The sequence below is a fragment of the Pseudorasbora parva genome, chromosome 2 (genome assembly GCF_024679245.1).
Source record: "Pseudorasbora parva isolate DD20220531a chromosome 2, ASM2467924v1, whole genome shotgun sequence".
Classification (NCBI taxonomy): domain Eukaryota; kingdom Metazoa; phylum Chordata; class Actinopteri; order Cypriniformes; family Gobionidae; genus Pseudorasbora; species Pseudorasbora parva.
In genome coordinates, this window is record NC_090173.1 from 10,346,641 (window position 1) to 10,374,387 (window position 27,747).

General features: G+C 39.0%; 1 long non-coding RNA gene across 1 annotated transcript; it reads left to right on the forward strand.

Annotated features, from left to right (window-relative positions):
• The first annotated feature begins 24,595 nt into the window (after positions 1-24,595).
• LOC137050109 (uncharacterized) lies at positions 24,596-27,688 on the forward strand. The gene is made up of 4 exons (XR_010899871.1): positions 24,596-25,279; positions 25,823-25,915; positions 26,443-26,564; positions 27,274-27,688. It is a non-coding gene; the product is annotated as an uncharacterized lncRNA (long non-coding RNA).
• Positions 27,689-27,747: the final 59 nt, after the last annotated feature.

Genomic DNA, 27,747 nt, shown 5'->3' on the forward strand with positions numbered 1-27,747 from the left:
GTCCATAGTAGGGCTGTGCTACTGCTCTCTCCACTTCTAGTCCCACGGGGTTTGAATAACTAACAGAAGTGACTAGAAATCCATGCTCCTTTCTAGCTCTGTAAGGGGACCCAACACATACAGGAGGTGATGGTTAAGGCCATGACTCAACCTCCAGAGGAGGTGGATTAACCTCCACTGTCGTTCTGCGTCTCTGTGGTGTCAGGCGGTTAACTGAATGGGACTTGATTGAGGCCACCGCTGATACTTGGGCCCGGAGTGGTGATACTTGGGATGATGCAGAGTGTGAAATTGGCTGACTTGATGCCAGGAAAGAGGCGGCTCGGTCATTTTCCAGTGATAGGCGAGTATCTGCACCTGAGATTCCCCCCAAAGTCCCATGGCCTCTGGATAATGCATGCTGGCGCACTCTATCACGCAAACTCTGTACAAGCTGAATGTCCTGGCCATTCTGAGTTTGAATGTCCTCTAATTCAGTATAGAAGGCACCCCACTCATCTCTGACAGAATACCGACTTCCAGGTCTGGCCAGCACTGAACCCGCTGTTAACATCATTCTGCCAGTTCCATCACTCTCTGCACTGCACTCCTCTTCGGGTCTAAATGTACTCTGTGCTGCAATACCTTCTATATAAGAGGAAGTCAATTCTCCGTGGCCTGTTACATTCACTTGGTAGTCTGACAAATAGGTTGGCAGTCGGACTTGCCGTTTTGGCCATACAGATTCTTGAAGGGCTTCACTCTTGTCTCTAGAAGCAGCCATCATTAACCAAGGTAAGCACTGAGCTCCGGCTCGAAGGACCAAATTTGTTTAGGAGAAAGGACCACAGGTGCTTAGTAGGTTATAGTTCTCGCCTTGGAGCGTCGGTCAGAACGCAAGACAGGAGTCAGGAATGAGTTTGAACACTTTACTGAAGTTTCTTCAGCAGCATAGACATACATTAGACCACAATGTTGTCACACTTTAGATTACAGGTGCAGATTTGGATGCAGAGGATGCAGTTGGTTTGCATTATTCTTGACTGTATATGTGTATGGCTGCAAATAGACAAAATAAATGTTACATCCAACACTATTATTGATGCAATCTTTCAGTTTAACATCATGTCCAACTATTTATCCAGGCAAAATAACTTTTGAATCCCTGTTCCTTAACATCTAAACGACGTGAATATGAATTATACGATGACGTTCATCCTTTGTCAACAACACGGCATGACTCATTTTGTCCCGAGTGGATTTATGATCCATATTCTCGATTATTCCTAGAAACTCACATATATAATCAATCTTAAACAAGTAAGGAATATAATGAAACTCACTTTCTTCAAATGGACGCACACAGTCATTAATAATCAGCGCAAACACTGCACTGCACTGCATGGCGCCTCAGCACTACCTTCGCAACAACCGGTTCTTTTACGTCTTTACGTAATGACGTCATTTCTATCATCCTGGCGGATGAAAATACATTCAAACAAATCCATATAAAGTATTTGTAATCAAAACTTAGTATAGTAATAATTATATGTAGTGGACAGCACATTCCAGGGCCCAGTTTATGGCCAGGCCCCTCTTTGCCCGTAACAATGGACAAAGGTTTGCTACATTTTGATTGGATCTTGTTGGACTAGCACAAACAAGATGTCCAACGCCATCAGATAAAGATGCTTGGACAACAGCCAGACACCGCTTTGAGGGCAAGAAGAAGACCTCTAGTACCAAGCCCAGGAAGGACAGGACTTCTCATTGGTCCACATGCAGTTTCTGCCCTTCACCCATCTAGAGATGGATCCCTAATGACCTGATTTGTGACGGCCATAAACATTCCCCAGGACCTCAGCAGTAGTGGGTGAAACAAAGAAAGACCAAAACTGATCCATCCAAATCCATTCACAACTATGTTTGGAAACCTTAAGTCTGATGTAAACTACACATATCCATCTCATACTTATTCAGAGAAATAAGTATTCTCAGTGACAGCTATTTGTAATGCAACATCTTCCACAAATTCAGCTGTTAATGAACAAATAAATGAACACATGACAGTTCAATCTTTTTCCATCATGTTTGGTGTCTATTTGTTTAGTATATTGCCATGGGTATTCTGATGGTGGTTTGGAAAGTGAGAAATGCATTGATGAACTTTAAAGACCCTTTAAAGACTTCTAACTGTGTACAGTATGCAAATGAGTTCCACAGGGGAAAGAAGGGTGGGCCACACTGTGTGCCCTCTCTGATGCCAGCAGCCAATAGCAACACTGGAATGGAGAAGCGCCAAAATGCAATCTCCTCCTATTCGGAAAAGGATAAAGGTACCCTTTCAATAGACACTCCTTGTTCTGAGTCTGTCCGCTGAGGATTAGACTGTGACAGAGCAACCAGGTTCTGAGTCTCCATGCAAGAGACAAACAGTTCACCAGGTTCTGAGTCTGTCCGCCGAGGATAAGACTGTGACAGAGCAACCAAGTTCTGAGCCTCTGGTTTAACCAGAGAGACAACACAAGATCCGAGGATCTGAATCTACAGTTTGTGAGGAAGTGACAGATACGACAACGTTCTGAGCCTCCAGCCGGTGAGGAAAGAGACATTAACCAACACTACGTTCAGAGTTTTAGTCCAGCGAGACGACTACAGCACGTCCAGAGTCTCCATGCTAAAGAGACCAGAGCAGATTGACCAACTTCTGGGTGTCTGGTCCAAAGACACAGAAGACACACAGAGACATTTGCAACAAGGTTAAGCTCAGGAGAGCAAACCTTCACTTCAAGGTTCCTTCGTCTGCGTGTTCCAGATTAAGGACCTTCTGCACCTACTTCAGGGCCTCATCTGCGTGTTCCAGATTTTAGGACCCTTTGGTGCCCCAGGAGATCAGCATCCCACAGACCTTCGTGTTCAAGGCTGTTGAAACAGATTCCAGCTCCTTTCTTCACTGCATCGTCTCCCAGCAAAACCATTGGAAGAAGTCATCACCATCGGACTGCTTACTCAACCACGTGGAACGTAAATATCACTTAACCAAACCTCTTTCTAGAGACCTTGGCATTGTTGATTATTATCAGTATATGATTTTCTAATTTACATTAGAGGTAATATAACTGATGCTAGTTAATAACAAATAATCTTTCGTTTATTTGTTTGATACATAATAAGGTTCTTCACCTTAGTTTCAGAGAAACAACAGTTTATCTTTCCATAAGATAACGTAACTCTTCTATAGCCTCACTCAACTTACTCACATGTATTTTATGCATGGTATGCACTTTATTCCTTTATCATTCATTGTATTCATTTAGTAGTTGTGTTAATTGTTCTGTTTATCTTTTGTTAATAAAATCTATTTTATTACAATTGTGTCTTCCTTGTGCTGATAAAACAGAAAAGGCTCTACAAGTTAGAAATCTCACCAATCTTTCAGATAAATCAGCTGACCAACTCTCCCCCCTTTACATTCATTACAAATGACTGGGCAGCCTCCTGTTTGGAGTGTTCTCATACAGCCAAGGTAAAAGGCCTTGACTAGTGTCCCAAACTAACAGGGGGGAAGGTGGTCATCTGATGTACTCATAACCACACCTTAAGTGACGTGTGATCCAAATTCACAACGTCAGCGGTGACGTGAGTACCAATCACTCTCTTACTTAGTGTCCTTGGGTGGACACAAGTAAAAATTACTACATATAATTGACATCATCATCATCTTGGAAACATTTTTTCATTTATGTTTTGCAACAGCACTAAATACAGTTCACCAAATCGAACTGAATCGATTGTTACAACATCTACTTCAAGATATTAGTTTTATTTCTAGTTTGAGAGACTGTCACTGATGGCAGAAAGTTAATAACTACAGTAACTTGTGGGATCAGCCCTGATTTGAGACGCGAACCGTTTAGAATGATTCAGTTCGATTTGGTGAACTGGTTCGACCGGTTCACTATAAAGATCCGGTTAAAAAGAACGATTCGTTCGCGAACCGGACATCACTACAACTTAAAACTGGCGCTAGCACTGGCTCTGAACTAGCACCCGGTTCATGCTGGTGTAAAAGGGGTATTTGCTTAAAAGGGGTATAATGCTTCAGTGTTAACACAATTCCTTCTAGTGTATAACTGGCCTCTGTAAGCCCAGTTTGCATGAGAGTACCCACATGAAAAAATTATATAGTATATTATAGTAAAATGACTCTAGTAAATACTATAGTGTTTTTGAAACATACTATACTAAATATACAACAGTAAATTAACAAAGTGTAGTAAATACTCTAATATATTTCTATTTACTGTAGTATCTTTACTGTAGTATGGTTCAAAAACACTAGTATTTACTAGAATAATTTTACTGTAATTTTACTATAATAGTATTTTACTATAGTATACTTATAAACTTTCAAAAACTCTGATTTGGGCCCTTTTAATTAGTGCTTCAGCATGAGGGAGTAGATGTTGCGTATATCTAGTGTTCATTTTGTCACTTACTTTTAATTTAGTCTTATGCTACATGTCCTTGTTAGTTTTAGTCATATTTAGTCATTGATTCCTCTGAGCTGACAGGACGCTGGCATGTATGTTGCCGCTTCTCATGCTCACAAACAAACTCCAGTTATCCTGTGATCATACTTCTGCTGCTTCAAGCTGCTTCTACATTAGAAAGGCTACTTTATCAATTTGGACTTTTCACTGTTGATTCCTAAACTTCAGGCAGAACTCGTAGTTCTGGACGTGGCGGAGGGCTGGCTGTCATCCATAATGCAGATTTCAAAATAAAAGAATTTCCAGTACATACCACTTCATTTGAATGCATTCGCCTTGCTCTGTCTGGGCCTCTGCAGTTACAAGTGGTATTTTATTTATTGCCCGCCTAAGGTATCTGCTAGCTTCCTGCCTGAGCTTTCTGACCTTCTTGCTTTGATCTGCCCAACATCTCCAGCTACCATCCTACTTAGTGACTTTAACATTCATGTTGACTCCAGTAATTTTTACGCTACAGATTTCTTGTCATTATTGGACTGCTTTAATTTTACACAAAATGTCAGCGTTTACACAAAATGTCAGCGTCAGTTACACATGCTAAAGGTCATACAGTGGAGCTGGTATGCTCCTTAGGTATTACACCAACCCATCTACAAACTATTGACCTGGCCGTTTATGATCACCTTACAGTCATGTTCTCTCTCACTGTGCACAGCACACACAGGAAGTGTAAGAAAAGATCCATTGTATATCAAAAAATTAAACAAGTATCCATAGAAAGCTTGTCAAACACTCTTGAAGGCCATTTGATCAGCTATTCTCCAAAATGTACTGTCGATGACATGGTTAATGACTATGCCTGGCCTTGTCACATAGTCTGGACTCTGTTGCCCCCCTCATTACTCGATCTGTCTCCTTCACCTGTCCTGCTCCCTGGTTTACTGCTGAACTCTGCCTCATGAAGGCCACAGGACGGAGGTTGGAGAGGTATTACAAAAAAACTGGTCTTATTGTCCACCGGGAAGCCTATAATGACCATGTTAGGAGCTACAAAGATGCTGTCCAAGGCCAAAAATAACTACTACTCTACATTCATTGGCAACCTACAGCATCAACCTAAACAGCTCTTTTCCACTATCAATCGTCTACTCCGCCCACTTGACAACCCTTTGCCATCTGACGTTCCTGGATTATGTTCCAGTTTTCAGGATTACTTCCAGGAAAAGGTGGATTCTATCCACCAGCAGCTACAGCAGTCCAGCTCCTCACATTCAACATCCCTCCCGCTGCTTGACACAAATTTCAAAACTGTCTTCACACCGGAGGACTCCTTTTCCTGATTCTCCATGCTCAACACAGCACAAGTTCTGGAGCTAGTGTCAAAGGCAAAGGCTACGACCTGTAAACAGGATCCAATGCCAAGTGTACTGGTTAAGGCTTGCCTTCCAACTCTGGCTCCCACCCTTGTCAACATCATCAACACCTCATTGTCTTCTGGGGTGGCCCCCTCAGCTTTAAAACTGCTGCAGTAATCCCTACACTTAAAAAGCCTGGTTTGAACCACGAAGATCCAAGTCCCTACCGCCCAATCTCCAACTTACCATTCATCGCCAAGCTATTGGAAAGGGCTGTGGCTTCCCAACTCAGACATCATATGCTATAGCACAACCTCTATGAGCCATTCTAATCTGGTTTCAGGAAACAGCACAGTACTGAAACTGCCCTAATCAAAATCACGAATGATCTTCTCATGGCAGCTGATTACTTCTGTACTGGCCTCATTGAGTCCACTTTCAATTATCCAGCAAGTTAAACTCCTTCATACAATAATTCCCGGAACCACGAAGTGATGTTTGAGAATGTTTACTGAATGAATGGTGTAAAACTGAAAATACAAATACAAAAGAAAGAAATTATATGCACTGATACATGTGAACAAAAACTGCTTTGACAAACAAATCATTAAAGACGTTAAGCAATGTCACATGAAACCATGAAAAACATGCAGGCTATTTCAAACAATATAATACATCAAATTTCACTATACAAAATGCATTTAAATTAAAGGTAACAAAATCAGCAAAACTCACAAAGAATGCCCCATCAAACTCCAAACAGAAAATGTCCTTGGACTAAGAAGCCCACAACATGTGCAACGTCATGGTGTCTCTGACTCACAGTCAGATTGAGTCTGAATATAATGACATCATCGTCCCTCATTAATGAGGTCACACTCCTCAAACTTCCTGCTATATTCCAAATAGCCTTTAGAGGTCACTTGACTTAATACAACTGGCAGGGCCAGGACAACTTCATACTGAATACTTCTTGACCTCTCTGCTGCCTTTGATACGGTTTCACAATCCATTCTTCTCACTCGCCTCTCAAATCTCGTTGGCCTCACTGGCATTGTGCACTCCTGGTTCAAATCCTATCTTACCAACAGGCAACAATACATCACCCTTAAGGATATTTGCTCTGGATTGGCACCGGTCCGACATGGTGTGCCACAAGGATCGGTACTTGGCCCTCTATTGTTTAATATCTATTTGTTGCCTCTTGGGATGATCATCCGTAAACATGGTTTACATTTTCATTGCTATGCTGACGATACCCAGCTCTACATTAGTACTAAGCCTTCCACTCCTCTTCCACCGCTGCCACTCATCAACTGCCTGAGGGACATAAAGATCTGGCTGGATAGTAACCTTCTTAAACTCAATAAAGACAAAACAGAACTCTTAGTGTTTGCTCCACAGTCACTTTTTAAGAAAATTGATGACTTCAGACTTGATGTGGATGGCTGTTCAATATCAGCATCTCCTCAAGTACGCAACCTAGGCGTCATCATGGATTCCACTCAATCCTTCCAGCAACACATTAAACACACTACTAAAACAGCATTTTACCATCTCAAGAACATCTCTAGACTCCGGCACTGCCTCTCTGACTCTGTAGCCAAGATCCCAAATCCACTCCTTCATCACGTCCCGACTTGATTACTGTACTGTAATATTCTCCTCTCTCCTTTGTCCTTCTCATCCCCCTCCTTCATCAACTCTTACAGCTGATGACTTTGCATCATTTTTCACAAACAAAACATCTCTCATCAGCAAACAGTTCTCCTCATCACAAACTGACACACACATCTCAACAACTAACACGAACACGCCTCCATCCTTCTCTCCGCTCTCCGAGGCAGATATTTCTAAACTCATCCTTTCCAATCACCCTACTACCTGTCCACTTGATCCTATACCCACTCACCTCCTTCAGGCTATTTCTTCTTCAATCACTCCTGCACTCACTCACATTGTCAACACTTCTCTTCACACGGGCACCTTTCCCACAGCATTTAAGCAGGCTCGGGTAACCCCACTGCTTAAGAAACCCTCTCTGAATCCAGCACTTTTAGAAAACTACCGACCGGTATCCCTTCTGCCTTTCATTGCAAAGACCCTTGAGCGAGTTGTGTCTGTCTGTGTGCATTAATTTAAATGTAAGGAGCCTTGCCTTCAGTAATGGATAAATCAAGAAGATCTGCTGAATCTTGGTTCTCATATAAAATGCATGGTTTCTTCAAATATGCAGAAATCAAATTGCTCTTGGTCTCCAGTGTCCTCTGTAACAATTAAAGAACAATACAACGATTTTAGCTACACACAAATTTACATACACAAGCTAAATACAAAGATTTAGTTTAAACAGTGAAACCTCAACACCAATTTGATTAATGGCTGGAGCTATGCATTTGTCTAGTATAATCTTAAAGTTATCAGCTTTTTACTAAAATCACCTGCTAAGTATCATGCACTTTACAATACATCATGTGTACAGGTCATGCTGGGCCATAGAAATGTTAATTAGATTAGATTAGATTCAACTTTATTGTCATTACACAAGTACAGGTACAAGGCAACGAAATGCAGTTTGGGTCTAACCAAAAGTGCAATAGTAGAAAGTGCAGTATTTACAGTGGTTGAATAAGTGCAGGACATGGTTATGTACTGATATAAATAGAGATGATTATTGCTATAAACAGAATATACAGGTTAATATGTACTATATAAATATAATATACAGATAACTATTACTATAAACAGATTATACAGGTGAACATGTACTATGAATATGATCATAGAATCAATGGCCCATTCGTAACGGTTTATCCAAATAACTTTAGTTATTGTTATGAATGGCCCATTAGGCTATGCATTAAATGTTCAGAAAATACAGCTATGACCAAATTTGTAATAAATAAAAGTTACAATGTATTAACAAGACGTATACTGGAAAAAAACACAACTTACTACATTCTGAAAACAAGCAAATCATTGTGTCAACTCTACACTGTAAAAAATTATTTAGAAAAAAAGTTACCTGGTTGCCTTAAAATTTTGAGTTCATTGAAATTAAATTTTTGAGTTAATACAATGAACATTTTTTGAGATTCGACAACCTTTATTAAAAGATTATTAAAAGATTTTGTAAGCATATTGGGAAATGATGTGTGTTATTTCTGGGGACACAGTGAAACATGCCAAATTGTGCTATTTTCATGATTTATCACATTTTTTATGTGGTTCAGATACAAAAATATTTTGAGTTTCTATTTATTGAAAAAATTTCCTTCATTGTATCAACTCAAATTTTTAATTTCAATAAACTCAAAATTTTAAGGCAACCAGGTTACTTACTTTTTTACTTACTTAAACCAACAAAAAACATCACAAATTTTTTACAGTGTAACCAAAGCAGATCATGAACATCAGTGTAATGTTGCACGATATCAGTAAATATATAAACCAACTGCTGATGATCACTATCTTATTTTACTTGTCATTTGGTTTTACATTAAAAATAATTGGGTAAGTTCAATAACTTACCCAAATGAATACCAGCATCATCCCAGTCCACAGGTCTCATTTCGTCTGGATGAAGTCATGAAGTTCATCACATGCACTCACTTCTAACTCTGTGTTGTGATTTGTCTCCGCTGTAATCGCTCCATTGTGATTTTTTTTTTTTTTTGTGACGATAAAAATATGCATGTGAAACATTCTCGTTGCAGTGGTCGCAAAACCGCCAAGCTCTCTTTCTCGTATTATTATCAACAGGTGGTTGTCCTTCCATGTTGATAGATAATTATGTCCAGCATTATATTTTTTTCACCAAATTAAATAGATACACCTGTGACGCGTCATACCGAGGGCGTGGTTTGAGTGGTGATTAGCAAGCAAACAACACGCGCCAAAGAGAGGGCGTTTTGAGGTTTGAAATCAACCACTCACAATAAAGGTGGGGACGGAGGCGCACCCAATAGAAGTGTATTGTTTCAAGCGCGCGAAAGTTGAAACCTCCGCATTGTTTCCGGAAGTACAGAGAACGGATTGTTTTTTTTTTTTTGTGGTGTTTGGTTGAGATTTGGAATCGGTCGTTTTCGACAGATTTAATATGGAGAGTAAAAGGAACCTTAGTTTTTCTACTCCACTGAACAGAGGAGGACAAGCAGGCTTAAGCCCAGTTACTGTGAATGCCTTGAGGAAGCAGCTGATCTCCGGCCAGAGTGCTATACCTCGTCAGCTTACTACTTTAATATCTGCACAGCCTGAACAGGCTGATCTTCTCCAAGAGGCTCTCCAGCATCTTTATTCTCTCGAGCAAAAGTATGAGCAGCACGGACTACAGGAAGAGCCTAACAACACTGTGAAAAGATTTAAAAGGGCAAGTAACGTGAGGTAAGTTCAGTTATTGTTATATAATGTGTCTGTAAACCAAAGTTGGCTTACGATTAACGTTAGCCTTATAGCGTTATGTGTTTTGTCTCCAGCGGTTACTTTGATGGCCATCTTATTCAAACTTGAAAATATTGTGGTTCTTGCAGATTGTGAATCCGTTTTTAATTTCAAACTTTACAGGAATCTGTAAGGCGCCTCCACAATTCAGAGAACAGCCCGCACAAATACGATCCACAAACTGGGTAAGACTGCTTATTGTATACTGTAAATGTTAGGTTAACCTACTACTAACGTCATATGGATTTGAAATGCCAAAACCGAATTTCATTAATTATAACTGCAACTTTTCCCCCCAGAATAGTCATCACACAACCTCGCTTTGACCATTTTCCTTTGAAGAATTAAGGACAACTTTTAAATATGTTGACCCTGAATGTGTAAAAGGTAATCCTAAAGATTTTATTTTTTTTAAACAAATTTTATATAAATATTTACCATGTGTGCTTTGTTTTGCTTACTTTTACTGGTATTACAATTATTCTTGATTTATTTAGCCGGTTGCAAGACATATTGAGACTCCGCGGAGGAAGTTTTCTTTGGCTCAGCCTGAAAAGGCCCAAAAAAAGACACACTATGAAGAACATGGCAAAGAACCGTCAAAGAAAGAGGTAAGGTAAGTTAAGAAACTGGCTAAGCATTTATTTTCTCTTTAGGAGATATGATTTTGTCAATATTGTGATAAAACTTTAGCTCATGTAAACCCAATACTTTGATCAAATCTGAGTGTGACATAACCATACTCATTAGTGAATAATGCAAATTGCATGTAAACTGGAGTGAAGAGTTCTGCTTGTCATGTGAGCACCTTCCTGCGATTAAGACCTTACTCTTAGAATACATAGTTGCATTATTATTGTTGCACATGTAAACACAGTCTGTGTTTTAGTGGTTAAATTACTGTCATGTTTTGCAGTTGCTGGAGACCATGTCCAGGGTTGTACAAGCTAACGCAGAAAGAGACCTGTGAGAGAACGCAACAATAGAGCAGATGTCTGATAAAGATGATGCTGTTGTTGATGGAAGGCCAGTGTGTATGGTGAGGTCTCCACCAAACAGAACTACGGTTGTCTGCGCTCTGCCAAGTACCACGAACCAGACTAGAAGCTGACCCATGCTACACGTCACATCATCAGTGCATCATTTTAATGTATCTTTACAAGGCTCTTTGGAAATATTTCCACCTATATATATTGTTTACTTGGAACATTTACATATATTATTCGCATTTTTTTTTATTCCTTTACATCGCTGTCCTTTTAAATACATTTTGCCATACATTCATTTTAATGTATGTTTACAATGCTTTTTGGAATTGTTTTTGTTTTTTTCATTTGGAATATTTATGTATATAATATACTTTTCTTTACATTCTAGTTCTCATTTCATGATGTCTATGTTGTATATTTATTCCTTTTTAGATAAACAATGTGTATTATTCCTTTACATCGCCGTCCTTTAAATAGAATTTGCTCACTTGTTTGTTTTTTTTCTTCACTTATTTTTATTGTTTACTTAGAACATTTATGTATATTATATAACCTTTTTTTTAACATTCTACATTCTGGTTCTCATTTTATAATGCTTACATTTTTGAATTGTCTCATTTTATAATGTTACTTTTTAGATACACTGTGTATTTATTCCTTTATATCGCTAACTAATTAACACATGTTGTGTTATTTTTTTCCCATGCCTTTTTTACCCTTTCATTTTAACTTATGTTTATTTTATATAGTTATATTTATATTGTATATTTGTTCCTTTTAAATGCCCTTGTTATTTTTTTTATTTTTATTTTTTTTGTTCTTTACATTTTCATCCATTTTAAATACATTTGTTCACTTGTTTTTGTTTCCCCATTCTATTCTTTTGCTTGTTTATAATGCTGTTGGTAATGTTTTATGTACCTTAATAAATATTCCAGATTTTCCTAAATTGTTTTTTGTGTGTATTTTTCCATTGGGGGGAGAGGGGGGTGGGGTTTATGGTGTATGTATATTTGAGCAATATCTGCATAGCTGACCTATAATAACCAATCAAATCACTATGCTATAAGGCCTAGGTTGGGCTAAGTTTTAAAAGTAACCAATCAAATCACTATGCTATAAGGCCTAGGGCGGGCTAAGTTTTAAAAGTAACCAATAAAATCACTTTACTGGGTTTTCAATGTGCCCTGTCCTCCAATAGCAGTTTGGGTTTTGTGAGTGGTTTTAAAAGAACAACCAATCCAGTTTGAGTTGAAAGGCCAATAGGGGATGGGAGGCAAAGCTGCTCAGAGGTGTGAAAATGTCTCCTGAAAAACCTGATAGGATTACTTGCCATGGCAACAAATGGCTGTAGCATGGAAGTATACGGCCACAACATTCATCCGATTTGGTATCATTCCGGATGTATACGGATATATACTGATCCATGGAATTTGACCTATCCGGCCAGTATACTCCTGGATTCTTCCGAATTTCAGCAGTGTATACAGGAGTATACGGGTCCGGATACACCTTTTTTCATGCAGTGTTTCTTGAACGGAACAACCTCCTAGACAACAACCAATCCGTCTTCAAAAGCGGCCATTCGACTGAGACTGCCTTGCTCTCGGTAACTAAGGCACTGAGACTGGCAAGGGCAGCTTCCAAATCCTCAGTGCTCATTCTGCTGGATCTGTCTGCTGCTTTTGACACAGTTAAATACCAGATCCTCCTGTCGACACTTAAGAAGACGGGGATCTCAGGAACTGCTCTCCAGTGGTTCAGGTCTTACCTCTCTGGTAGGTCCTACAGGGTGTCATGGAGAGGTGAAGTGTCTAAGTCACATTATCTAGCTACTGGGGTTCCACAGGGCTCAGTCCTTGGACCACTTCTCTTCTCCATCTACATGTCATCATTAGGTTCTGTCATTCAGAAACACGGCTTCTTCTATCACTGCTATGCTGATGACACTCAACTCTACTTCTCATTTCAACCAGATGATCCTACAGTCAGTGTTCGTATCGCTGCCTGTCTGACAGACATTTCTGACTGGATGAAAGAGCATCATCTTAAACTCAATCTTGCAAAGACAGAATTACTTGTTTTCTCAACCAACCCAGCACTTCATCAAAATTTCTCCATTCAGATTGGTTCATCGACCATAACTCCATCAAGGACAGTCAGGAACCTTGGAGTTGTGATTGATGACCAGTTAAACTTCACTGACCACATTACTTCAACAGCCCGGTCCTGCAGATTTGCTTTATACAACATTAGAAAGATTAGACCCTTCCTATCAGAACAGGCTGCACAACTCCTGGTTCAAGCTCTTGTTCTCTCCAGACTGGATTATTGTAATGCTCTTCTGGCTGGGCTTCCAGCATGCACTATCAAACCCTTGCAGCTGATCCAGAATGCAGCGGCGAGAGTGGTCTTTAATGAGCCGAAGAGAGCGCATGTTACGCCTCTCTTCATCAAACTGCTGGTTGCCAATAGCTGCTCACATCAAATTCAAGGCACTAGTTATCGCCTACAAAACAACCACTGGCTCTGCACCAATATACCTAAATTCACTTGTTCAGACTTACACACCCTCCAGAAGCTTGCGTTCTGCGAGTGAGCGGCGCCTCGTGGTTCCATCCCAAAGAGGCATGAAATCGCTCTCACGGACATTTTCCTGGACCGTTCCCACCTGGTGGAATGACCTGCCGATCTCAATTCATGCTGCCGAGTCTGTAGCCATTTTTAAAAAACATCTTAAGACACATCTTTTCCAATTGCACCTGACCAATACAGAATAGCACTTACTGATCACCACAGCAATGACCAAAAAGCGCACACTCCTGGATCATATCTACGTCTCTCATCCGGATTTGTGCCTTCAGGCGGGTGTGTTACATAGTTATCATAACTATCAGAATCCAGTGTTCTGTATTTTGCGTACGTGAGTTTTTGTTGTAGATGGCTATTGCTGTGCGTTTAGCTAGAATGCCATACAAAACCAACCCATTGGGCCACTGAATCTGCATTAACGACAACAGCTGGGGCAACAGCCTTAGTCCTAATGGGTTGTTATCATGGCTATCAAAATCCAGTGTTTTGTATTTTGCGTACGTGAGTTTTTGTTGTAGATGTCTATAAAAAATAAAAAATAAAAATGTAAACTGTGCTAATTAATTGTGACTTCTTACAGCTCTTACAGGTTGTTGGCCTTGTCTGTTTCGTTGCTTCTATTGCTCTCCCCTTTTTTGTAAGTCGCTTTGGATAAAAGCATCTGGTAAATGATTAAATGTAAAATGTAAATGTAATGGTATCCTGTTTGGTCTGCCTGGCAAAGCTACTGACATACTACAGTATGTACAGAACTCTGCGGCTAGGATGCTTACTCACACAAAACTTGGATCTTATATAACTCCAATCCTCAATAAACTTAATTGGCTGCCAGTTAAATCAAGGATCAAATATACATTTCTTCTCCTGACGTACAAATCTCTAAATGGACTTGCACCACAGTATCTGACCGATCTACTCCATCCTTACAACCAAGCCCGGTCCCTGCGGTCCTCAGACAAGGACCTGCTTGCTGTCCCAAAGTCCAGGCTACGGACATTTGGTGATAGAGCTTTCTATGTTGGTAAACCTTTACTCTGGAACAAGCTTCCTCATTCCATCCACTCTGCATCATCTCTATCTACCTTTAAAAACCAGCTTAAAACACATCTCTTTACTGAGGCCTATGGACCATAGCTGCTCGGGTTTCTCTCCCTGCCCCTCTTCCCTTCCCTTGCTGTTTGTTACGTGTCCTTGGGTTTTGTGAAAGGTGCTATATAAATTACAGTTATTATTAGGGGCCAAGCACCGAAGGTGCGGAGGCACCTATTGTAATCGTAGCCGTTCCTATTATTAGGGGCCAAGCACCGAAGGTGCGGAGGCACCTATTGTAATCGTAGCCGTTCCTATTATTAGGGGCCAAGCACCGAAGGTGCGGAGGCACCTATTGAAATCGTTAGTGTTCCTATTATTATTCTGCTTCTTCTTCTTCTTCTTCCGCCATAGGAGTCTCTGGCAGCCCATAGAACCGTATGGTAAAAAGTTGTGAAATTTGGCACACTCATAGAGGCCAGTCTGAGCTGTCACTATAGCAAATTTGGTGCCTCTAACTCAATCCCTCTAGCGCCACCACCTGTCCAAAGTTTCACTCATATTTATGCTTATAACTTTTGACCCCTAAGGGCTAGAAACAAAATTCTTTTTTCATCGGATTCCTTGGCTCAAGCCGATTCGATTTCACCCTATGATGTCATTTTCCGGTATGCAAATTTTCCCGCCATTTTGAATTTTCTGAAAAACCTACTTTTTCGAACTCCTCCTAGGCCGTTGCTCCGATTTTCACGAAAATTGAAACAGATCATCTTCAGAGCATGTTGACAAAAAGTTATGGAATTCAAGTTGATTCGTCCAATCGTTTTCAATAAACGCACAAACAAATTTTACGTGGAGGTTGCAAAAACACACTAAAGGCTATATCTCCGCAACGCTTTATCGTATTCAAACCAACCTTGGTACATGTCATCACAAGCATGACTTGAAGCAACATGCAGCGTTTCGGCGCAGCGCCACCTACCTGTCCGGAGATACGAAAAATGCCTATTTTGGCTTATAACTTCTGAACCGTTTATCCAAAAATCATAAAATTGGTCTCATTAGATTCAGGGCGTCATGCCGAGTCGACTGATATCCAATTTTACCATGTCGGCCATTTTGGATGTCGGCCATTTTGAATTATGTGCAAAAATGCTGTATTTTATGAACGCATGAACAGATTGTTATGAAACTTGGTATGGGTCATCACCACGATGCCCTGAAGTAGCCTGAGAAGTTTCGAAACAGCGCCACCTAGTGGAGAATTTTTTTTTTCAAACGCTTATAACTTTGGGTGTGGTTGACATATTTTGATGGGAGTGTGTTTTTTGGTCTCCTGAATCCTTGCCGACTCCAACGATACCAGACTTGCCAGGTTTCGGCATATGGTTTGCGCAGAGTTGTAATTTAGTGCTTAAAAAACATTTGCTGATATCTTCGAAACCGCTAGTCCGATCGAGACGAAACCAGCCTCAGAAGTTCGGAAACATAGGTCGATAGCTATACGCTAATGCCCAAATCTCAAAATATTGATAGTAAGGGGTAGTAAAATCCAATCAAAGTCAGGTGTCAGTCATTTTTTACGTGTTTTTTCATATAAATGTCTATAACTCCAAAACAAAATGAAATATTTTCACCAAACTTGACACACATATGTATGGGCTCACTACGAGGACACATAAAAAAATTGGTGGGATTGTGCCTCTTGGTGGCGCTATAATAAAACAAAACATGAAATTCCCATTGACTTCAATGCAGTATTACGGTTTAAAATGCTAATGCTATAATTTAAGAATGCACTAGTGTATCATTACAAAACTCGGTATGTGTCTTCCGCTCTATGTCCCGAACATATTCAAAAAGTTTCGGGGCAGCGCCACCTTGTGGTCAAAAGTTGTAATAAAATGTACAAAAATGCTAATAACTTTTGATTAAATTAGCCTATTGTAATGAGACTGGTCATAATACATTCATTGGCTCATGCCGAGAAGATAGATACCAATTTTGCCATATTTTGCAAACATATCTGTGCTCCATCTTGTTATTTGTTAAAAATCTACTTTTTCAAACTCATCCTACACCGTTTGTCCGATTTTCACCAAAATTGATCCGTATCGTCTTCAGACCATGCTGACAAATAGTTATGGATTTCGGATTGATAGACAAAACAGTTTTCATATACCACTGCAACAGAGTTGAGCCATGATGCAAAAATTACTCTTGAGGCTGTATCTCTGCAATGCTTTGACATATTGACACCAAACTTTGCATGTGTCATTGTCATCTCAATCTGACTAAACCACATCAGTTTCGTAACAGTGACACCTATTGGTCGAAAGTGATAAACCATTAAACCATTATTATTGACTGTATTTAAAATTTGACTGCTATTTTGCCTAAAATCAACTTAATAGGTCCTTAATGGCTCATTGTTGCAGTTGGCTTGAGACTTCCAGCCATGCTGGCATGTCTTGTCTTCTTCTTTGCGCTTGGCCCCGATAATGGCTGCTTGTTATTATTCTGCTTCTTCTTCTTCTTCTTCTTCTTCTTCTTCTTCTTCCGCCATAGGAGTCTCTGGCAGCCCATAGAACCGTATGGTAAAAAGTTGTGAAATTTGGCACACTCATAGAGGCCAGTCTGAGCTGTCACTATAGCAAATTTGGTGCCTCTAACTCAATCCCTCTAGCGCCACCACCTGTCCAAAGTTTCACTCATATTTATGCTTATAACTTTTGACCCCTAAGGGCTAGAAACAAAATTCTTTTTTCATCGGATTCCTTGGCTCAAGCCGATTCGATTTCACCCTATGATGTCATTTTCCGGTATGCAAATTTTCCCGCCATTTTGAATTTTCTGAAAAACCTACTTTTTCGAACTCCTCCTAGGCCGTTGCTCCGATTTTCACGAAAATTGAAACAGATCATCTTCAGAGCATGTTGACAAAAAGTTATGGAATTCAAGTTGATTCGTCCAATCGTTTTCAATAAACGCACAAACAAATTTTACGTGGAGGTTGCAAAAACACACTAAAGGCTATATCTCCGCAACGCTTTATCGTATTCAAACCAACCTTGGTACATGTCATCACAAGCATGACTTGAAGCAACATGCAGCGTTTCGGCGCAGCGCCACCTACCTGTCCGGAGATACGAAAAATGCCTATTTTGGCTTATAACTTCTGAACCGTTTATCCAAAAATCATAAAATTGGTCTCATTAGATTCAGGGCGTCATGCCGAGTCGACTGATATCCAATTTTACCATGTCGGCCATTTTGGATGTCGGCCATTTTGAATTATGTGCAAAAATGCTGTATTTTATGAACGCATGAACAGATTGTTATGAAACTTGGTATGGGTCATCACCACGATGCCCTGAAGTAGCCTGAGAAGTTTCGAAACAGCGCCACCTAGTGGAGAATTTTTTTTTTCAAACGCTTATAACTTTGGGTGTGGTTGACATATTTTGATGGGAGTGTGTTTTTTGGTCTCCTGAATCCTTGCCGACTCCAACGATACCAGACTTGCCAGGTTTCGGCATATGGTTTGCGCAGAGTTGTAATTTAGTGCTTAAAAAACATTTGCTGATATCTTCGAAACCGCTAGTCCGATCGAGACGAAACCAGCCTCAGAAGTTCGGAAACATAGGTCGATAGCTATACGCTAATGCCCAAATCTCAAAATATTGATAGTAAGGGGTAGTAAAATCCAATCAAAGTCAGGTGTCAGTCCTTTTTTACGTGTTTTTTCATATAAATGTCTATAACTCCAAAACAAAATGAGATATTTTCACCAAACTTGACACACATATGTATGGGCTCACTATGAGGACACATAAAAAAATTGGTGGGATTGTGCCTCTTGGTGGCGCTATAATAAAACAAAACATGAAATTCCCATTGACTTCAATGCAGTATTATGGTTTAAAATGCTAATGCTATAATTTACGAATGCATTAGCGTATCGTTACAAAACTCGGTATGTGTCTTCCGCTCCATGTCCTGAAGATACTCAAAAAGTTTCGGGGTAGCGCCACCTTGTGGTCAAAAGTTGTAATAAAATGTACAAAAATGCTAATAACTTTTGATTAAATTAGCCTATTGTAATGAGACTGGTCATAATACATTCATTGGCTCATGCCGAGAAGATAGATACCAATTTTGCCATATTTTGCAAACATATCTGTGCTCCATCTTGTTATTTGTTAAAAATCTACTTTTTCAAACTCATCCTAGACCGTTTGTCCGATTTTCACCAAAATTGATCCGTATCGTCTTCAGACCATGCTGACAAATAGTTATGGATTTCGGATTGATAGACAAAACAGTTTTCATATACCACTGCAACAGAGTTGAGCCATGATGCAAAAATTACTCTTGAGGCTGTATCTCTGCAATGCTTTGACATATTGACACCAAACTTTACATGTGTCATTGTCATCTCAATCTGACTAAACCACATCAGTTTCGTAACAGTGACACCTATTGGTCGAAAGTGATAAACCATTAAACCATTATTATTGACTGTATTTAAAATTTGACTGCTATTTTGCCTAAAATCAACTTAATAGGTCCTTAATGGCTCATTGCTGCAGTTGGCTTGAGACTTCCAGCCATGCTGGCATGTCTTGTCTTCTTCTTTGCGCTTGGCCCCGATAATGGCTGCTTGTTCTGCTTCTTCTTCTTCTTCTTCTTTTTCCGCCATAGGAGTCTCTGGCAGCCCATAGAACCGTATGGTAAAAAGTTGTGAAATTTGGCACACTCATAGAGGCCAGTCTGAGCTGTCACTATAGCAAATTTGGTGCCTCTAACTCAATCCCTCTAGCGCCACCACCTGTCCAAAGTTTCACTCATATTTATGCTTATAACTTTTGACCCCTAAGGGCTAGAAACAAAATTCTTTTTTCATCGGATTCCTTGGCTCAAGCCGATTCGATTTCACCCTATGATGTCATTTTCCGGTATGCAAATTTTCCCGCCATTTTGAATTTTCTGAAAAACCTACTTTTTCGAACTCCTCCTAGGCCGTTGCTCCGATTTTCACGAAAATTGAAACAGATCATCTTCAGAGCATGTTGACAAAAAGTTATGGAATTCAAGTTGATTCGTCCAATCGTTTTCAATAAACGCACAAACAAATTTTACGTGGAGGTTGCAAAAACACACTAAAGGCTATATCTCCGCAACGCTTTATCGTATTCAAACCAACCTTGGTACATGTCATCACATGCATGACTTGAAGCAACATGCAGCGTTTCGGCGCAGCGCCACCTACCTGTCCGGAGATACGAAAAATGCCTATTTTGGCTTATAACTTCTGAACCGTTTATCCAAAAATCATAAAATTGGTCTCATTAGATTCAGGGCGTCATGCCGAGTCGACTGATATCCAATTTTACCATGTCGGCCATTTTGGATGTCGGCCATTTTGAATTATGTGCAAAAATGCTGTATTTTATGAACGCATGAACAGATTGTTATGAAACTTGGTATGGGTCATCACCACGATGCCCTGAAGTAGCCTGAGAAGTTTCGAAACAGCGCCACCTAGTGGAGAATTTTTTTTTTCAAACGCTTATAACTTTGGGTGTGGTTGACATATTTTGATGGGAGTGTGTTTTTTGGTCTCCTGAATCCTTGCCGACTCCAACGATACCAGACTTGCCAGGTTTCGGCATATGGTTTGCGCAGAGTTGTAATTTAGTGCTTAAAAAACATTTGCTGATATCTTCGAAACCGCTAGTCCGATCGAGACGAAACCAGCCTCAGAAGTTCGGAAACATAGGTCGATAGCTATACGCTAATGCCCAAATCTCAAAATATTGATAGTAAGGGGTAGTAAAATCCAATCAAAGTCAGGTGTCAGTCATTTTTTACGTGTTTTTTCATATAAATGTCTATAACTCCAAAACAAAATGAAATATTTTCACCAAACTTGACACACATATGTATGGGCTCACTACGAGGACACATAAAAAAATTGGTGGGATTGTGCCTCTTGGTGGCGCTATAATAAAACAAAACATGAAATTCCCATTGACTTCAATGCAGTATTACGGTTTAAAATGCTAATGCTATAATTTAAGAATGCACTAGTGTATCATTACAAAACTCGGTATGTGTCTTCCGCTCTATGTCCCGAAGATATTCAAAAAGTTTCGGGGCAGCGCCACCTTGTGGTCAAAAGTTGTAATAAAATGTACAAAAATGCTAATAACTTTTGATTAAATTAGCCTATTGTAATGAGACTGGTCATAATACATTCATTGGCTCATGCCGAGAAGATAGATACCAATTTTGCCATATTTTGCAAACATATCTGTGCTCCATCTTGTTATTTGTTAAAAATCTACTTTTTCAAACTCATCCTAGACCGTTTGTCCGATTTTCACCAAAATTGATCCGTATCGTCTTCAGACCATGCTGACAAATAGTTATGGATTTCGGATTGATAGACAAAACAGTTTTCATATACCACTGCAACAGAGTTGAGCCATGATGCAAAAATTACTCTTGAGGCTGTATCTCTGCAATGCTTTGACATATTGACACCAAACTTTGCATGTGTCATTGTCATCTCAATCTGACTAAACCACATCAGTTTCGTAACAGTGACACCTATTGGTCGAAAGTGATAAACCATTAAACCATTATTATTGACTGTATTTAAAATTTGACTGCTATTTTGCCTAAAATCAACTTAATAGGTCCTTAATGGCTCATTGTTGCAGTTGGCTTGAGACTTCCAGCCATGCTGGCATGTCTTGTCTTCTTCTTTGCGCTTGGCCCCGATAATGGCTGCTTGTTATTATTATTATTCTTCTTCCGCTCTTGAGTCTATGGCAGCCCATAGAACCGTATGGTAAAAAGTTGTGAAATTTGGCACACAGATAGAGGACAGTCCCATCTGTCACTATAGCAAATTTTGAGTCTCCAATTCAATCCCTCTAGCGCCACCGCCTGTCCAAAGTTGCACTTATGTTTATGCTAATAACTTTTGAACCATAAGGGCTAGAAACAAAATTCCTTTTTCCCTTGAATCCTTGGCTCAAGCCGATTCGATTGCACCATATGACGTCATTTTCCGTCATGATAATTTTCCCGCCATTTTGAATTTTCCAAAAAAGCTACTTTTTCGAACTCCTCCTAGGCCGTTGTTCTGATTTTCACGAAAATTGAACCAGATCATCTTCAGACCATGCCAACAAAAAGTTATTAAAGTCAAGTTGATTAGTCGAACCGTTTTTGATAAATGCGCAAACAAATTTTATGTAGCAGTTGCAAAAATACTCTTAAGGCTGTATCTCTGCAATGCTTTATCGTATTCAACCCAAACTTGGTACATGTCATCACGAGCATGACTTGAAGTGATCTGCAGCATTTCGGTGCAGTGCCACCTACTGGTCCGGAGATACAAAAAATGGCTATTTTGGCTTATAACTTCTGATGGGTTTTTCCAAAAATCATAAAAGCGGTCTTGTTAGATTCGGGACATCATGCCGAGTTGATAAATATCCAATTATCCCGTATTACCCATTTTGGGCGTCGGCCATTTTGAATTTTGTCTAAAAATGCTGTATTTTACGAATTCATTAGCATATCGTTACGCAACTTGTTATGTGTCTTCTGCACCATGCCCTGAAGGTGCTCAAAAAGTTTCGGGGCAGTGCCACCTTGTGGTCAAAATGTATAACAAAATTTACACAAAGGCTAATAACTTTTGATTAAATTAACCTATTATGATGAAACTGGTCATAATACATTCCTTGGCTACTGCTGAGAACATAGATATCAATTTTGCCATATTTGGTAAAACGTCCTTTCCTCCATCTTGTTATTAGTTAAAAACCTACTTTTTCAAACTCCTCCTAGGCCGTTTGTCCGATTTTCACCAAAATTGACTCGTATCATCTTCAGCCCATCCCGACACAAAGTTATTGATTTCACATTAATAGATTAAATAGTTTTTGTTTAACACAGCGACGAAGCTGAGGCATGATGCCAAAATGACTCTTAAGGGTGTATCTCTGCAATGTTTTGACATATTGACAGCAAACTGTGCATGTGTCATTATCTCACCCTGACCACACCACATTCATTTGGTCACAGCGCCACCTATAGGTAAAAAGTGATACATTATTAATTTTTAACTTTATGTATAATTGTATATCTTTTTTGCCTCAGCTTATTTTAATAGGTCTTTAATGGTTCATTTTTGCAGCTGGTCACTCCCAGCCATGCTGGCATGTCCCATTTTCTTCTTTGCGCTGAGGCATGATGCCAAAATGAATCTTAAGGTTGTATCTCTGCAATGTTTTGACATATTGACACCAAACTGTGCATTTTTGCAGCTGGTCACTCCCAGCCATGTTGGCATGTCTTATTTTCTTCTTTGCGCTTGGCCCCGGAATTGCTGCTTGCAGCTATATTTATTATTATTATTATTATTATTATTATTATTATTATTATTGACATATATTTTTTAATTAGTCAAGTTTTAGTCAACTAAAAGTCTTGTCTTTGTAGTTTAGTTTTAGTCAAAAGACAACTCAAGGTATCTTAGTCAAGTTTTAGTTGACTAAAAGTCTCGTCATTTTAGTCTAGTTTTAGTCAAAAGAAAACTTAATATATCTTAGTCAAGTTTTAGTTAAAACATTTTAATCTTTTTTTACATTAATTATTTCTGAGATTATTTCTAATACCATTTCAGTCAAATAGTGTTTCACACATCTTAAATATCATAATTATCAGACAAAACACACTTGATGAATGACTTTTGTTGAATGCAAAATGTAACTTTGTCAAATGTATCGATTTCGACCAGAATCAATTCATATATATAAAACTAAAATATAAAATATCTTAAACTGTGTTCCGAAGATGAATGGATGTCTTAAGGGTAGGGCTGTAACGATATGCGATATGAAATCGAAATCGCAATACGCAGGTCCACGAACCTGTATCGCGATCTGAGAAGGCAGAATCGCGACACACCCCTTCCAACTCCCAGAATTATCCTTCCTGTCCAGGTCCAACTTTTAAGTCAGCAGTATGGCAACATTTCAGCTACCCGGTGGAGAACAAGGATGGCAATCGTGTAGTTGACAAGACCCACACAATTTGCCGTAAATGTTTCAAGAAGCTTCCCCAACCGGCTGGCAAAGTGGTGTGAGCGTGGCGTTTCTGTTGCGTGTCATCTGCGTGGCGTTTTCTCTTTCTTTGCACACCAGAAGCGTGTCTGACGCTGCGCTTCTGTTGGTATTGATGTACAGGAGGCCCTATACTTCATGTTAAATATATATTGCCTATTGGTACCGCAAAGAAAACGTCGGCAGTAGCCTATTGACCATACAGATATATGGTATTGACGGCAAAATAGGCTACAGAATACTGTACAGAATAAAACTGTTTTGTCCCTCCCATATCGAGGTTTGTATCGTACCGTGGGTCAAAAATCGTGATACGAACCGAATCGTGGGTTTGGTGTATCGTTACAGCCCTACTTAAGGGTGTGGAACGACATTAGGGTGAGTCATTAATGACATCAATTTCATTCATACTGTGTTTCTAAAGTGTATGTGTGCTATGCAGGTACCCAGCATGCAGTGTGGCACGAAGAGATTATGCTGTGGAGTTTCTTGATTCTTGATGTTATTATGCTGTTTAAATTGTGTTTGTTTTGCATTTTGTGCTTTTGGTTTATTTTGTAATGTTGGTCAACACAGTCTCACCCCTACTCGTCAAATGTTGCCGAACGGTCAAGGGACCCTGACGTCAGCTGTTGACGCACAGGGTACCCCTAAATCGCCATTTTTCGACGTACTGGGTAATCCACTGATTTCAATGAGAAACCTAGGACGTCATAAACAGACGTGTTGGGCATGTGAATGTTATCGTTATGATGGAATATATTGGGTTATAATTTTTACATTATGACATGTTGGAGTGTGATTCTCAATTTAATCAGCCAGCACAATTGTATTTACATTTATTTACGCTATGATACACGTTTGAAACAGCAGTCAAACCCCACCCCGCCCTAAACCTACCCATTTGCGTATTATATGATATAAAACACAGACTGTAACAGACAACAGGCACACTTTATTGAAAAAGTCCAACTATTCCGAGGCCAAACGATTGAATTGTGTGAAGAAAAGACCCAAAAGCAATCACCGTCTCTATCCGCGCCGCGCGCCGCGCGCGCCCCGGCGTCACACTGAAGACGCCACAGGTAGACCCCTCGGCGTCACGCGATGGACGAACTGGGAACCCAATTGCTTTCAGTGGGAAACCTTTGGCGTCAACATTAGACGGCAATTCTATCGGTATGAAATCGCGCTGAAGAAGTCTCATTCAGAACACATCGCGATGTTTGGCATCAGATCACGTGTGCCACATGTTGGTGAGTAGTCATACATATTATGTCCTAATATTTGATATAAAGTATTTTCTGCTTGTCGTTATCGATCATGTTCAGTCACTGCATTGTATCTGTCATCATCTCCACTGAGGCTTTGCATTTCTTTGCTTTCTAAATAAACACACCTTGCTAATAGGGTGATTAAACACTGTCACGTGACGTGCTATAGACCTTTAAACATTTGTTAATATTTAATAATAATTACTAGTGTAGTTCCAACGTGGCATTTGTAGTAGAAGCACAATAAAAAAAATAAAATAAAAAAAAAAACACTTGTCATGCGTTTACCACAGTATTGGTAGTTTTAATGTGATATTTGTTGTAAATAAACAGTAACCACAACAATTGCTATTTTTAATGTGATATTTGTTGTAAATAAACAGTAGCCACAACAATTACCATGCTTTAAATGCATTTTAATGTAAAATCCAAATATTGTTATTTAAATAGTATACTTTATAATGCTATATATTATATATTATGACTTTTTTCTCTCTTTCTTTTTTTTTTTTTTTACCTGAAAAGACCAAAAGGGCCTCTCGGACTCAGTCAACCCATTCTTGTTTGTGGAGAAGTAACGGAGAAAACCAAAAGCTGCAACAGCAAATATTTGTAATGGTATGTATGTGTTGGTTTGAACCCTTTATCAAACATTTTATTTAGCATTTGTTGTTACTTATTCTTACAAATCCCATATCTCAATCATTAAGAACATATTCCCGAAGTCTTAATAATTCACAAGATTTAACAAGTTGTCAAATTCGTATGATTCTCGTACATATAGCTCTGAAAAAAATGAAGAGACCACTTAACATGGATTTCTAAATGTTAAGTGGTCTCTTAATTTTTTTTCCAGAGCTGTATTTGTATATGAAGAGTTCAGATGCAAAAGCCTCAAAAAACCACTTCGGTCACATGACATCAGATATTCAATTATTTTTTCTTAATCAGATCAGTTGCACTGTTTATAACGTCCCGTTTGCATGTAAATAATTTATGTGATCACAAAATCAAATGAGTTATCTACATTTTCAAACAAATTCTTATGATATAGCTTGCTATTACATACTTTTAACTGTCTTAATTTATATGTTTTAAAAACAATAGTATTTGCACAGAGTAAATGATACTTTCTTGTTTTACAGAAGAGAAGAAAGACCAGACCTTATATCGAAGCAAGCTAAGAAAATAAGTCCTTTGTTTAGGGTGAGGAAGGAAGATGGACATCTTGTGCCCGAAGAAGACAGAAAAGTGCGCAAGTCCATTGGTATGTCTTGTATTGAAGCAATGCTGTAATATGTAGTACAAAATTTGATGTTGATCTCTCAAAGGACTATTCATTTCAACAGTGATCATTTTTTCTACTCTGATAAAATACGTACCATTATTCATGTCTAAATATTTTAATAACTCCTAAAATAAGCAAATGAGGTTCTGTATCTTGGATTTATTTAAAATGGTAAATATTTGTTTTCCCTTTTTGATACAATTATTATTACACTTTTGGCCTTCAGTTCTTAAAAACTGCACCGTCTTTTTGTCTTAGATAAAAGTAGACAAGTGTGGGAAAAAGCATTTAGTTGTTATAAACTCCATGTATTTCTCCATTGTTTTGTAGACCATGGATGGTTCTGGGTAGCTTTAGAAGATAATGAGTTGGGACATATTAGGAATCAAATAGTAAATGTTCTTTGAAATATCTGGTTAGTTCTTTCTAAAAGATCTACTGTTTAAAAGGTTGCTGTTGATATGGGTAAATTAGTTTTTGTTCAGTACTTGGCTAATATTATGGGCTGAAATATTATACATAATGCTTCAATGTGTATATTATTTTATGTACTGACTGCTGCTTTGTAAATTTAAATCAGGAATTGGCATTTCTGCCCATTTTGAGGTGGAGAGTTTACTGAAGAACATAGGTTGACCTGACTGTACATTAAACTTAATCTGAATTGTGTTTGTTGTTTTACTTTTAGACCAGGACTGGAGAACGCCGGATTATACGACTTCTTCCTCTGGTTGAGAAAAGGCTACACAACATCAGTGATCACATCATCTGTACATTGATTATACTGTAGGGTACAAGTGGGCGAACTGTTTAGAAGAAGAAGAACATGAACATGATAGAGGGAAGAGACAGAAACCAGTCTAGTTGTAATAATGAATCATTATTTTCCAACACTATATCAAATCTGTTTTCTGTATCATAGTTGACTGGATGGGATTATGTGGCACTCATTTGTGTGGCTTCAGCAGCTGTGAATGGATTAATATGATGTTAATGTGTTTTTTAAAACCCATTTTTATTTATCTTGAATCTAATTTGACTTTATTCTACTTTATCAACTGTATACTGTATCCTCCAATAAAGTGTTGAGTGATAAAGTATGGTGAGTATTGTGTATGGTGTTTGGTACAGTAAATACACATTCAACAAGTTTATTTAGGTT